This window comes from Sciurus vulgaris, assembly GCF_902686455.1.
Source record: "Sciurus vulgaris genome assembly, chromosome: 5".
Classification (NCBI taxonomy): Eukaryota; Metazoa; Chordata; class Mammalia; order Rodentia; family Sciuridae; genus Sciurus; species Sciurus vulgaris.
Window position 1 is genome coordinate 126,994,453 of NC_136465.1, and position 13,514 is coordinate 127,007,966.

A 13,514-nucleotide genomic window follows, 5' to 3' on the forward strand; every position below is an offset into this window, starting at 1 on the left:
AGCTCAATGGTAGATTGCTTGCCTAGCATGTGTGAGGCCCTGGTTTGATCCCTAATACCACAAAACAACAACAACAAAACAAAACAAAAATAAGCAAACAAAGGATATTGAGTTTATAGATTACTTCCTAGAAGATGCCTCTTTTTATTTTCTTAAACATTTTTTTTTTTCCTGTTAGTTGTTTCCAGTGTTGAAGTGGTTTAAGGGGGTCTTTCAGATGTTTGCTGGGGTTTCTGCTAGTTATCTTTCAACAGGTTAAGGAAATTATCTTTTTTGTTAAGGTTTTGTTTTTTTAAATCAACAAGTGTTGAATTTTGTCAAGTGAACTCTAATTTCATCTTTTGAGAAAGGAGTAGTGCTTAAGACTTGGTATCTTGAACGCAAGAAAATGTCCATTGCCAGTTTTCACTAAAGAATATTAGATATTTTAGAGCTGGAAATGATAGCAGTAAAAGTTTCAAGTGTGAAATGTTCATTGATGTATAACCATTACTAGTAGAAATTTGGAAACAATGTTAACCTCTGAGAAGAAGAGAAATAGTTGGGTGAGTTATGGTTTCTCCACAAGATGGAAATGCCATGAGTGTTTGGGCCATTGAACTGAGAATTTATTATAACACAGGAATTTGACTTAAGTCAGCAGAATCTAGAGTTGCAGCTGTGTGTGCAGGGGGTAGGGGGGTGGGGTCCCTGCTGGTGGCTGGATTCAGAACACGTGTGTGTGTTTTGTGCTCCCTGTACTGGGGATGGAACGGGCACTGGTTGGATCAGCTTCCATTATGTTCCCAGCTGGACATCTCCTGATGCTGAGTGTCTCAGCTTTGCTGCTAAAACAAAATAGCATAGGCTGGGTGGCTTAACCAACGGACACTTCCTTCTCAGTTCTGGAGGGTGGGAAATCGAAGATCAAGGTGCTTTGGTGTCTGAAGCTCCCTCTTCCTGGTGTGTGTGTGTGTGTGTGTTTGTTAGAGAGAGAGAGAGAAATGTGAACTAACTTTCACATTGCTGCTAGAATAATTTTTGAAAATAATAAACTGAACAACTCATCCTTCCAGTCAAAATTCTTCCATCTTTCTCATTTTTTGGAGAATAACAGCTAACATCTTCAGCATAATTGGGCCCATGGATAATTTTCCACCTATTTACCCATTTATAGTTTTCTGTGACTTATTATCAGAACAACAGTGTCAACCGTTTTCGGAGCTCAACATGCCAGGCACCATGCGGCTCCTTTCTGCATGCTAATTGCTCTTATTCCCCCAAGAGCCTCATGAAGCATATTATCACTGTATGGCAGATGATGACAGTGAGCAGATCAGTTACGTCCTTGCTGCTGTCTCCAGCCGGTAAACAGCAAAGTCTTGGACCCATGTGACACCAGCACCTCAGCTCTTCCTTTGTCTTTCAGCATGATGTGCTAGTCAGCTTCACGTTACTACAACAAATACCTGAGTCAATCAGCTTATGAAGAGAGAAGGTTTATGTTGGTTCATGTTTCAGAGGTTTCAGTCCATGATTGATTGGCTCAAGTGCTCTTGGGCTTGGTGAGGCTGCATGCCACGGGAGCTGGGGAGTGTGTGGCAGAGTAAAACCACGCTCTCCTCATTGGCCAGGAAGTGTTAAGAGCAAGGAAGGAAAAGATGAGTCCCACAATCCCCAATGACCTAAAGATCTCCCAGGAGGCCCCATTTCTTAAATTTTATGCCTCTTCCCAATAGTGTCAAAGTGGGGACCAAGCCTTTAGCACATGGGTTTTTGGGCGACATTTAATATCCTAACTATGGCACTTGGTGTATGCCTTGAAGCTCTCTGGATGCCGGGTTCCCCCATTGCCTCTTACCTCTATGTGTTCACACATCTTTGCTTAGAGCACCTCCTGACTATAGTCGGCCTAAAAAACACCCTCCCATTCCTTCTGCCTGCCACACACAAACGGGGTCAGATCCAGTCCCTGCCACTTTCCAGCTTTGTGACCTGGGGCAAGATATTTAACATCCGGGACCTTCAATTTCCACATGAGAAAAACAATGAGAACTGTTTCAGCCTGGTGTTGCTCACTGTGGCCATCTGCTGTCTTTGCAGTTGAGAGTTTTCTACCTTCTTCCCGCAACAATGCCCTGATTTTGCTTGGGGAGCCAGCCCTCCTCCACTTCTGTCACAGACTTCTGGTGAGGTCGATGGCTCTGCAGTGCAGGGCCAGAGCTCAGTCACTTAGCATTCTCCCTTCTCCTGGACCTTGTGACTGACCCAGAGGTCAGTTCATGGGCCAAGAAACTCAGTTCCTGGACTCTTGTTTTGAACCCTCGTGGAAACGGACTCACAAATTTTTACTAGATTTGAACTGGGAAGGAAAAGGCCTAAAAGTGGCTGTTGGCAGCCATTTTTTTCACCATGAGGGGAGAGCTGGTTAGAGAAGAAAGTCAATGCTGGACAAGCAGAGCTAAGAAACAGAATCCAGGCTCTTTTCATGTTCTGTGACCAGGCTACACTCGAAGGTCATTCATCTCAATCCTATTACTACATCAGCTAACTTTCCAATTTTTGTTTAAGACAGTTTGGTCAGATTTTCTATCATTCAATAAGAAAAATTCTTCATTGGATCAGAGGTGTTATGAAGATTACAGATTATAAAGGCAAAATAGTGGATGCATCATCTTTGAGTCGTAGCCAACATTATTTTTACTTTTTGTGTCAATATAGCCGTTTTTCTTTTTATTATTCTTTTTAGATATATATGAGAGATATTTGACATTATACATACATCATTATTTTTACAGTGATTTAAACCTCTTCAGAGTTTTTCTCTCTCAATACATTTATTGAAAAAGTCAATGTTTAAAAGTTTATTGTAGGGGTTGTGGCTCAGTGGTAGAGTACTTGCTTAGCATGCGTGAGGCCCTGGGTTCAATCCTCAGCACCACATAAAAGATAATTAAATAAAATAAAGTTATTGTGCTCATCTACAACTAAAAAAATATTTTTAAAAATTTATTGTATAAGGAGGGGGGAGAGAGGTATAGATAACAGGATCATGTGTGTAAGTATAGAAATAGAAATAGATACAGTAAAGGTGGCATGGAGGGTGATGTATGTAGACCTTGAGGGTAGAATGTGCTTTCTCTAAGAGTAGGAACATTTTCACTTAGAGACCTATTTAATATTAATGTAAATAAGTTCCTGTGTTATAATTTTCACAGCCAACAATCTGCACATCATATTGTTTATATTTTCATGGCACTCCTAAACTCAGTGGGATCATTGCAAAGTGTTTCAAATCAACAAGGATTTCCCCCCAAACGTCCTCTCTGCTACAGCTGCTTCAAAGTGGGTTTGGGTACCAAGAACTCAGGGTCTGGTCTGATCCAGTAACTTTGCAAGTTTTTTTATTTATTTATTTATTTTTATTTTATTGTAAACAAATGGGATACATGTTGTTTCTCTGTTTGTACATGGCGTAAAGGCATACCATTTGTGTAATCATAAATTTACATAGTGTAATGTTGTTTGATTCATTCTGTTATTTTTCCCTTCCCCCACCCCTTCCACCCCTCATTGCCCTCTATACAGTGCTTCCTTCCTCCATACTTGCCCCCCTCCCTAACCCTAACTCTAACCCTAACACTAACCCTTCCCTCCCCCCTTTATGTGTCATCATCCACTTATTAGCGATATCATTTGTCCTTTGGCTTTTTGAGATTGGCTTATCTCACTTAGCATGATATTCTCCAATTTCATCCATTTGCCTGCAAATGCCATAATTTTATCATTCTTTATGGCTGAGTAATATTCCATTGTATATATATACCACAGCTTCTTTATCCACTCATCAATTGAAGGGCATCTAGGTTGGTTCCACAGTCTGGCTATTGTGAATTGAGCAGCTATGAACATTGATGTGGCTGTATCTCTGTAGTATGCTGATTTTAAGTCCTTTGGGTATAGGCCAAGGAGTGGGATAGCTGGGTCAAATGCTGGTTCCATTCCAAGATTTCTAAGGAATCTCCACACTGCTTTCCAGAGTGGCTGCACTAATTTGCAGCCTCACCAGCAATGTATGAGTGTACCTTTCTCCCCACATCCTCGCCAACACCTGTTGTTGCTTGTATTCTTGATAATCGCCATTCTAACTGGGGTGAGATGGAATCTTAGGGTGATTTTGATTTGCATTTCTCTTATTACTAGAGATGTTGAACATTTTTCCATATGTTTGTTGATTGCTTGTAGATCTTCTTCTGTGAAGTGTCTGTTCATTTCCTTAGCCCATTTGTCGACTGGATTATTTGAATTCCTGGAGTAGAGTTTTTTGAGTTCTTTATAGATTCTGGAGATTAGTGCTCTATCTGAAGTATGATTGGCAAAGATATTCTCCCACTCTGTAGGCTCTTTCTTCGCATTGCTGATAGTTTCCTTTGCTGAGAGAAAGCTTTTTAGTTTGAATCTATCCCAGTTATTGATTCTTGCTTTTATTTCTTGTGCTATGGGAGTCCTGTTAAGGAAGTCTGGTCCTAAGCCGACATTTTGAAGATCTGGACCTACTTTTTCTTCTATAATCTGCAGGGTCTCTGGTCTGATTCCAAGGTCCTTAATCCATTTTGAGTTTAGTTTCGTGCATGGTGAGGGATATGGGTTTAGTTTCATTCTGTTGCATATGGATTTCCAATTCTCCCAGCACCATTTGTTGAAGAGGCTATCTTTTCTCCATTGCATATTTTTGGCCCCTTGGTCTAGTATGAGAAAATTGTATTTATTTGGGTTTGTATCCGTGTCCTCTATTCTGTACCATTGATCTACCTTTCTATTTTGGTACCAATACCATGCCGTTTTTGTTACTATTGCTTTGTAGTAGAGTTGAAGATCTGGTATTGCAATACCCCCTGTTTCACTCTTCCTGCTAAGGATTGCTTTAGCTATTCTGGGTTTCTTATTCTTCCAGATGAATTTCATAATTGCTTGCTCTATTTCTGTAAGGTTCGTCATTGGGATTTTAATTGGAATTGTATTGAATTTGTATAGCACTTTAGGTAGTATGGCCATTTTGACAATATTAATTCTGCCTATCCAAGAACATGGGAGATCTTTCCATCTTCTAAGGTGTTCTTTAATTTCTTTCTTTAGTGTTGTATAGTTCTCATTGTAGAGGTCTTTCACCTCTTTTGTGAGATTGATTCCCAAGTATTTTATTTTTTTCGAGGATATTGTGAATGGGGTAGTTTTCCTAATTTCTCTTTCTGAATATTCATCACTTATGTATAAAAATGCATTGGATTTATGAGCATTGATCTTGTAACCTGTTACTTTACTGAATTCACTTATGAATTCTAAGAGTTTTCTGGTAGAATTTCCAGGTTTCTCTAAATATATAATCATGTCATCAGCGAACAGGGATAGTTTGAGTTCTTCTTTCCCAATTCGTATCCCTTTAATTTCTTTGGTTTGTCTAATTGCTCTGGCTAGAGTCTCAAGAACGATGTTGAATAGAAGTGGTGAAAGAGGGCATCCCTGCCTTGTTCCAGTTTTTAGGGGGAATGCTTTCAGTTTTTCACCATTTAGAATGATATTAGCCATGGGCTTAGCATAAATGGCCTTTACAATGTTAAGGAATGTTCCCACTATCCCTATTTTTTCTAGTGTTTTGAGCATGAAGGGGTGCTGTATTTTATCAAATGCTTTTTCTGCATCTATTGAAATAATCATGTGATTCTTGGCTTTAAGTCTATTGATATGGTGAATTACATTTATTGATTTCCTGATGTTGAAACAACCTTGCATCCCTGGGATGAAACCCACTTGATCATGGTGCACTATCTTTTTAATATGTTTTTGTATGCGATTTGCTAAAATTTTGTTGAGAATTTTTGCGTCGATGTTCATTAAGGATATTGGTCTGAAATTTTCTTTCCTTGATGAGTCTCTGTCTGGTTTAGGTATCAGTGTGATATTGGCTTCATAGAATGAGTTTGGGAGGGTTCCCTTGTCTTCTATTTTATGGAATACTTTGAGAAGTATTGGAATGAGCTCTTCTTTAAAGGTTTGTAGAACTCGGCTGAGAACCCATCTGGTCCCGGACTTTTCTTTGTTGGTAGGTTTTTGATGACTTCTTCAATTTCAGTACTTGAAATTGGTCTATTTAAATTGTGTACATCCTCCTCGTTCAGTTTAGGCAATTCATATGTCTCTAGAAACCGGTTTATGTCTTCGAAATTTTCTATTTTGTTGGAGTATAGATTTTCAAAATAGCTTCTAATTATGTTTTGTATTTCAATTGTGTCTGTTGTGATATTTCCTTGTTCATTCCGAATTTTAGTGATTTGGGTTTTCTCTCGTCTTCTCTTTGTTAGTGTGGCTAGAGGTTTATCAATTTTGTATATTTTTTCGAAGCACCAACTATTTATTTTGTCAATTTTTTGTATTGTTTCTTTTGTTTCAATTTCATTGATTTCAGCTCTGAGTTTAACTATTTCCTGTTTCTCCTACTTTTGGTGCTGGTCTGTTCTTCTTTTTCTAGGGCTTTGAGCTGTAGTGTTAGGTCGTTTATTTGTTGAGTTTTACTTCTTTTATTAAATGCGCTCCATGAAATAAATTTCCCTCTAAGCACTGCTTTCATAGTGTCCCAGAGATTTTGATATGATGTTTCTTTGTTCTCATTTACCTCTAAGAATTTTTTAATTTCCTTCCTAATATCTTCTGTTATCCATTCATCATATAATAGCATATTGTTTAATCTCCAGATGTTGGAATAGTTTCTGTGTTTTACTATTTCATTTATTTCTAACTTCAATCCATTATGATCTGATAGAATACATGCTAGTGTCTCTATCTTCTTGTATTTGCTAACATTAGCTTTGTGGCATAATATATGGTCTATTTTAGAGAAGGATCCATGTGCTGCTGAGAAGAAAGTGTATTCGCTCTTGGTTGGATGGTATATTCTATAAATGTCCGTTAAGTCTAAATTATTGATTGTGTTATTGAGATCTCTGGTTTCTTTGTTCAATTTTTGTCTGGAAGATCTGTCCAGTGGTGAGAGAGGCGTGTTAATATCACCTAGTATTATTGTGTTATGGTTTATTTGGTTTCTGAAATTGAGAAGGATTTGTTTGACATACATGGATGAGCCACTGTTTGGGGCATAGATGTTTATGATTGTTATATCTTGCTGATTTATGCTTCCCTTAAGCAGTATGAAATGACCTTCTTTATCCCTTCTGACTAACTTTGGCTTGAAGTCCACATTATCTGAAATGAGGATGGATACTCCAGCTTTTTTGCTGAGTCCATGTGCATGGTATGTTTTTCCCCATCCTTTCACCTTTAGTCTATGGGTATCTTTTCTATGAGGTGAGTCTCTTGTGGGCAACATATTGTTGGATCTTTCTTTTTAATCCAATCTGCCAGTCTATGTCTTTTGATTGATGAATTCAGGCCATTAACATTCAGGGTTATTATGGAGATATGATTTGGTTTCCCGGTCATTTGGTTCATTTTTTAAATTTTATTTATTTATTCGTTTGACACAACTTGGTTCCTCCTTTATTTGACAATTCCTTTAGGATAATTCCTCCCTTTGCTGATTTGCTTCATTGTTTTTCATCTCTTCCTCATGGAATACTTTGCTGAGAATGTTCTGTAATGCTGGCTTTCTTTTTGTAAATTCTTTTAGCTTTTGTTTATCATGGAAGGATTTTATTTCATCGTCAAATTTGAAGGTAAGTTTTGCTGGGTATAAGATTCTTGGTTGGCATCCATTTTCTTTCAGGGCTTGAAAAATGTTGTTCCAGGCCCTTCTAGCTTTTAGGGTCTGGATTGAAAAATCTGCTGATATCCGTATGGTTTCTCCCTGAATGTAATTTGGTTCTTTTCTCTCACAGCCTTTAAAATTCTGTCTTTATTTTGTATGTTAGGTATTTTCATTATAATGTGCCTTGGTGTGGGTCTGTTGTAATTTTGTGTATTTGGAGTCCTATAAGCCTCTTGAACTTGATTTTCCTTTTCATTCTTCAGATTTGGGAAATTTTCTGATATTATTTCATTGAATAGATTGTTCATTCCTTTGGTTTGTTTCTCTAAGCCTTCCTCAATCCCAATAATTCTTAAATTTGGCCTTTTCATGATATCCCATAGTTCTTGTAGATTCTAATCATGATTTCTTACCATTTTCTCTGTTTGTTCAACTTTTTTTTCAAGGTTAAATATTTTGTCTTCAATGTCTGAGGTTCTGTCTTCCAGGTGTTCTATCCTACTGGATATGCTTTCTATGGAGTTCTTAATTTGGTTTATTGTTTCCTTCATGTCAAGGATTTCTGTTTGGTTTTTTTTTCAATATTTCTAACTCTTTATTGAAATGATCTTTTGCTTCCTGTATTTGCTCTTTTAACTGTCGATTGGTGCGATCATTCAATGCCTGCATTTGCTCTTTCATCTCATCATTCAGTGTGTGCATTTGCTCTTTCATCTCATAGTTTGCTTCCCTGATCATTTTAATTATGTACATTCTGAACTCCTTTTCTGTTATTTCTTCTGCCATGCTGTCATTGGGTTTTATTGATGTAACATCTAGATTTGTTTGCAGCATTTTCTTTCCTTGTTTTCTCATATTGTTCAGGTATCAGTGGACCGCTGAGATATTGCAGATTTCCTCTATTGACTTACAATGTCCCTGAAGATTTCTATATATATCCCCTCTTAGCCTTCAGTAGGCTGAAGTCTTGGAGGAAGTTGATAATGCGGTGCTCCACAAGGAAGCTGCCTCTCTAGGAGTGGTGGCCTTCAGGTGGGGTATATTCCCTGCTAGTGGGCAGAGGTGCCTCCACTTGTTGACCAATGGTCATCCAAAGGGGAACTAGGCTGCAGGCTGAGGCAAGGCCTGTTTGGGCCTGTGTCTCTGGTTTTACCATCCTTGTGGGGAAACCTCACCCGGCAGGGAAGACTCACCCGGTGGGGAGGTCTCGTTGGTCAGTTCCCTCCTAGAGGTTCGCCTCAATTTACAGCTACCGCCTGGGCTGGGCTGCCTTCCTCTGCAAAGTTCCCAGGGACCCGGCCCTACCTCCTGGGCCTGGGAGCCTCACCCTTCACAGATGAATCTCCTTAGGCTGCCCCTCCTCAGAGAATCTGCCCACAGTCCTGGAACCTTTGCTCCGCCCCTAAGCGTGTCTCTGTGCGGCTCTTCCACCAAGAAGCCTCCTAGATCCTGGGACCCTGCTCTGCACCTAATCGCCTGGCTATGCGGCCCCTCCTCTGAGCAGCCACCTGGGGCCCCGTACAATCGCTCTGAGTCCCAGAGACCCGCCACATGCCTGGTCCTCCAGACAGCCGCCCAGTATTCCGGTGCAGTCACTAGGAGTCCACGCAACTCACTGCGTGCCTCCTCCTCCCACCAACTGCCCGTAGCCCTGGGCAATCACTCCGAGTAGAAGTGACCCGCCCCGTTCCTTCTCCTTCTCCAGATAACCCTCCGGGTGTTCAGGAGCGGTCACTCTGAGTGGCTCTGAATCCACGTGACCCGCTGCACGTGTCCTCTGGGCAACCTCCTGGAGCTCTGGTGCGGCCACTCGAGACCAAGCGACCCACCGCGCTTCTCCTCCAGGCAGCCCCCTGTGTTCAGGAGCGGTCGCTTTAAGTCCAAACAACTCACCACTCGCCTCCTCCTCTGAGCAGCCACCTGGAGCTCTAATGCAGTCACTGCGAGTCCAAACGACCCGCCGCGCTCCTCCTCCTCCTCCTCCTACTCCTCCGGGCAGGCCCCGGTGTTCAGAAGTGGTCTGAGTCCAAACAGCTCCCTATGTAGCTCCTCCTCTGGCAACCGCCTGTAGCTCTGGTGTAGTCACTCAGAATCCATGCGGCCACGCTCCTCCTACTCCTCCTCAGGGCAGGCCCCGGTGTTCTGAGTCCACACAGCTCTCCTCGCCGCTCCTCCCCTGGGCAGCTGCCAGAGCCCCAGTGGTTGCTCCGAGTCCCAGCGCTGTGCTGAGCAGCCTCCTCTACGATGCTCCCAGTTGTCTGAGTTCACTGCTCCAGTGGGGGGAGGGGCGTCTCACCGGCAGCTCTACTTCACAAAGTTCTCTGCGTTCTGGGACTACCGCCCCATCCGGGATGCCTCCCCAACTGGAGAGACTCACCCGGCTGCTTTGAGTTGGTCCCAAGTCTCTCAATATCTCCTCTTTTGAATCCTGAGTCCTGGAGCAACATGAATTGCAGCTACCCTCTAGGCCGCCATCTTGAAAACCCTCGAGTTTATTCTTTTTATTTTATGGTGTACTATCTTAAATTTTCTTTTTGTAAGTTGACAAAGTATTATAATTATTATTGAATTATTTTATGGGATACAATGTTATGATAGGTGGAATGATTAAATCAAGTCAACTATCTATCATCTTGAATACTTATTTTTGTGGTGACAATATTTGAAATTTACTCTCCCAGTGATTTTGGAATACATGTCATTATTAACTGTAGCTGTCATGTCATGCAATAGGTCTCACAGTTCCTCCTTCTTCTAACTGAAACTTTGTTACTCTTGGGCCAGCATCTCCCCATTTCTGCTGCTCCGGGCCTCTTCTATGAATTAATTGTATGGATTTCACATATAATTGAAATCATGCAGTATTTGTCTTTCTGAGCCTGACTTATTTCATTTAGCATAATGTCCTTCAGGTTCATCCACATTATCACAAATGACAGAATTTTCTTCTTTTTTAAGGCTGAATACTATTCCATTGTATACATATACCACATTTTCTTCATCCATCCATTTGTGTTGGGCCCTTAGCTTGACTCTATATTTAGCTTTTATTAATAGAGCTGCAGCAAACATGGAAGTGCACATCACTCTCTGACATACTGATAACAAATCCTTTGGATATATGTCCAGAAGTGGGATTGCTGGATCATATGCTAAGGTTCTACTTGTAGTTTTTTGAGGAATCTCCATACAGTTTTCCATACTGTCTGTATTAATGCACATTTCCACCAACAGCATATAAGTAAGGGCTCCCTTTTCTCTGCGTTCTTGCCAACACTCATCAACTTTCATCTTTTTGATAATAGCTATTCTAACAGGTGTGAGATGCTCTCTCACTGGTTTTAATTTGCATTTCCCTAGTGATTCGAGATGCCGAGCTTCTCTGTACATATATGTTGGCCATTTGTATCTTGAGAAATGTCTATTCAGGTCCTTTGTACAGTTTTAATTGGGTTATTTGTTTTCTTGTTAGTGGGTTCTTTGAGTTCCTTATATACTTTGAATATTCATCCCTGATCAAATACATGACTTGCAAATAATTTTCTCCCAATCCTTACTCTGTTGTTTTCTTTGCTGTACAGAAGCTTTTTGGTTTGATGTAATCCCACTTGTCTGCTTTTGATTTTGTTGCCTGTGCTTTTGGGGTCAAATCCAAAAAGCTATTGCCCACAGCAATGCCATGAAACTTTCTCCTATGTTTTCCCCGGTAGATAGTCTCACAGTTCCACACCTCATGTGTAAGTCTTTTTGTTTTTTTGCACTGGGGATTGAACCCAGGAGTGCTCAACTACTGAGCCACATCCCCAGTACTTTAAAAAAAATTTTGTGTTTGAGACAGGGTCTCACTAAGTTGCTTAGGGTCTTGCTACATTGCTGAGGCTGGCTTTGAATTGACAATCCTCCTGCCTCAGCCTCCAAGTCTCTGGGATTATAGACGCGTGCCACTGTGCCCAGCTTTAATTTGTTTTGTTGATTTTTGTACATGGTTTCAGATAAGAATCCAGTTTTATTCTTCTGTTATTCAGTTTCCCAACACCCTTTAATGAAGAGACTGTACTTTACCCATTTTATGTTATTGGCATCTTTGTCAAAAAATAATTGACCATAAATACACAGATTCAATTTTTGTTCTTTATTCTGTTTCATTGGTGGATGTGCTGATTTTTGTGCTCGTACCAGTGGTTTTAATTGCTACAGCTTTGTAATATAGTTTTTTTTTAGTTGAAGATAGACACAATACCTTTATTTTATTTATTTGTGTGGTGCTGAGGATCGAACCCAGGGCCTCATACATTAGAGGCAAGTGATCTACCATTGAGCTACAACTCCAGCCCTGTAATACAGTTTTAAATCAGTGTGACACCTCTGTTCTTTTTGCATGATTGCTTTTGCTACTTTTGGTTACATAGGTTACATAGGTTACATAGAATTTGAAGACTTTTTCCAGTTTTGTGAATATTGACATTGACTTTTTTTTTTTTTTTTGGTGGTGCTGGGGATTGAACCCAGGGCCTTGTGCTTGACAGGCAAGCACTCTACCAACTGAGCTATCTCCCCAGCCCTGACTTTTGATAGAGTGCATTAAATCTGTTAGATCATTTTGTGTAGTATGAACATTTTTGCAATATGAATTCTTCTAATCCATGAATATAAAACATCTTTCCATTTATTTGTCTTTAATTTATTTCATCAATATCATATAGTTTTCAATGTATAGATCTTTCACCTCCTTGGATAAACACGTTCCTGAAAATTTTATTTTTTGATGATTATAAATGATATTGTTTCCTTCATTTTGGGGGTTGGGGGTACCAGGGATTGAACTCAGGGGCACTCGACCACTGAGCCACATCCCCAGCCCTATTTTGTATTTTAGTTAGAGACAGGGTCTTACTGAGTTGCTTAGCACCTCGGTTTTGCTGAGGCTGACTTTGAACTTGTGATCCTCCTGCCTCAGCCTCCCAAGTGGCTGGGTGTTTTCTTCCTTTCTTTTTCCAATAATTCACTGTTAGTTTATAGAAATGCTACTAATTTTTGTGTATTGATTTTGTATTCTGCATCTTCATTCATTAGTTCTCTCTCTCTCTTTTTTATTTTTGGTGGAGTTTTTATGGATGTTTGTGTATAACAACATGTCATCATAAACAGACCTAACTTCTTCCTTTCCAGCTCGGATGTTTGGATGTTTCCTATTTCCTATTTGGATGCCTTTTATTTCTTTCTCTGGCAAGCACTTACATTATGATACTGAATAGAAGAGGTCAGCATCACGTCTTGTTGCTGATCTTAAAGGAAAAGCTTTTAACCTCTTACTGTTGCATACAATGCTAGCTGTGGGCTCACCATACACAACTTTCACTGTTGTGTTACATTCCTTCTGTACCTAAATTTTAATGAGTTTTAATCATGAAGGGACGTTGAATTTTGTCAAATGTTTTCTCTGCATCTAATGAGACGATCATATGGTTTCTGTCCTTTATTCTGTTAATGTGATGTATCATATTTATTGATTTACATCAATAAATCCTTGTATCCCAGGGATAAATCCCCACTTGATCAAGTTGAATGAACATTTTAACATGCGGTTGAATTTGGTTTGCTAGTATTTTGTTGAGAATTTTCACCTATGTTCATTGGGGGTATTAGTCTACAGTGTTCTTGTAAATTCTTGTTTGTTTTAAGTCAGGGTAATGCTGGTCTCATAGAATGAGTTTGGAAGTATTTCTTCTTCTTTGTTTTTTTTTTTTTTTTTTTTTTTTGTGGGGGGAAGAATTTG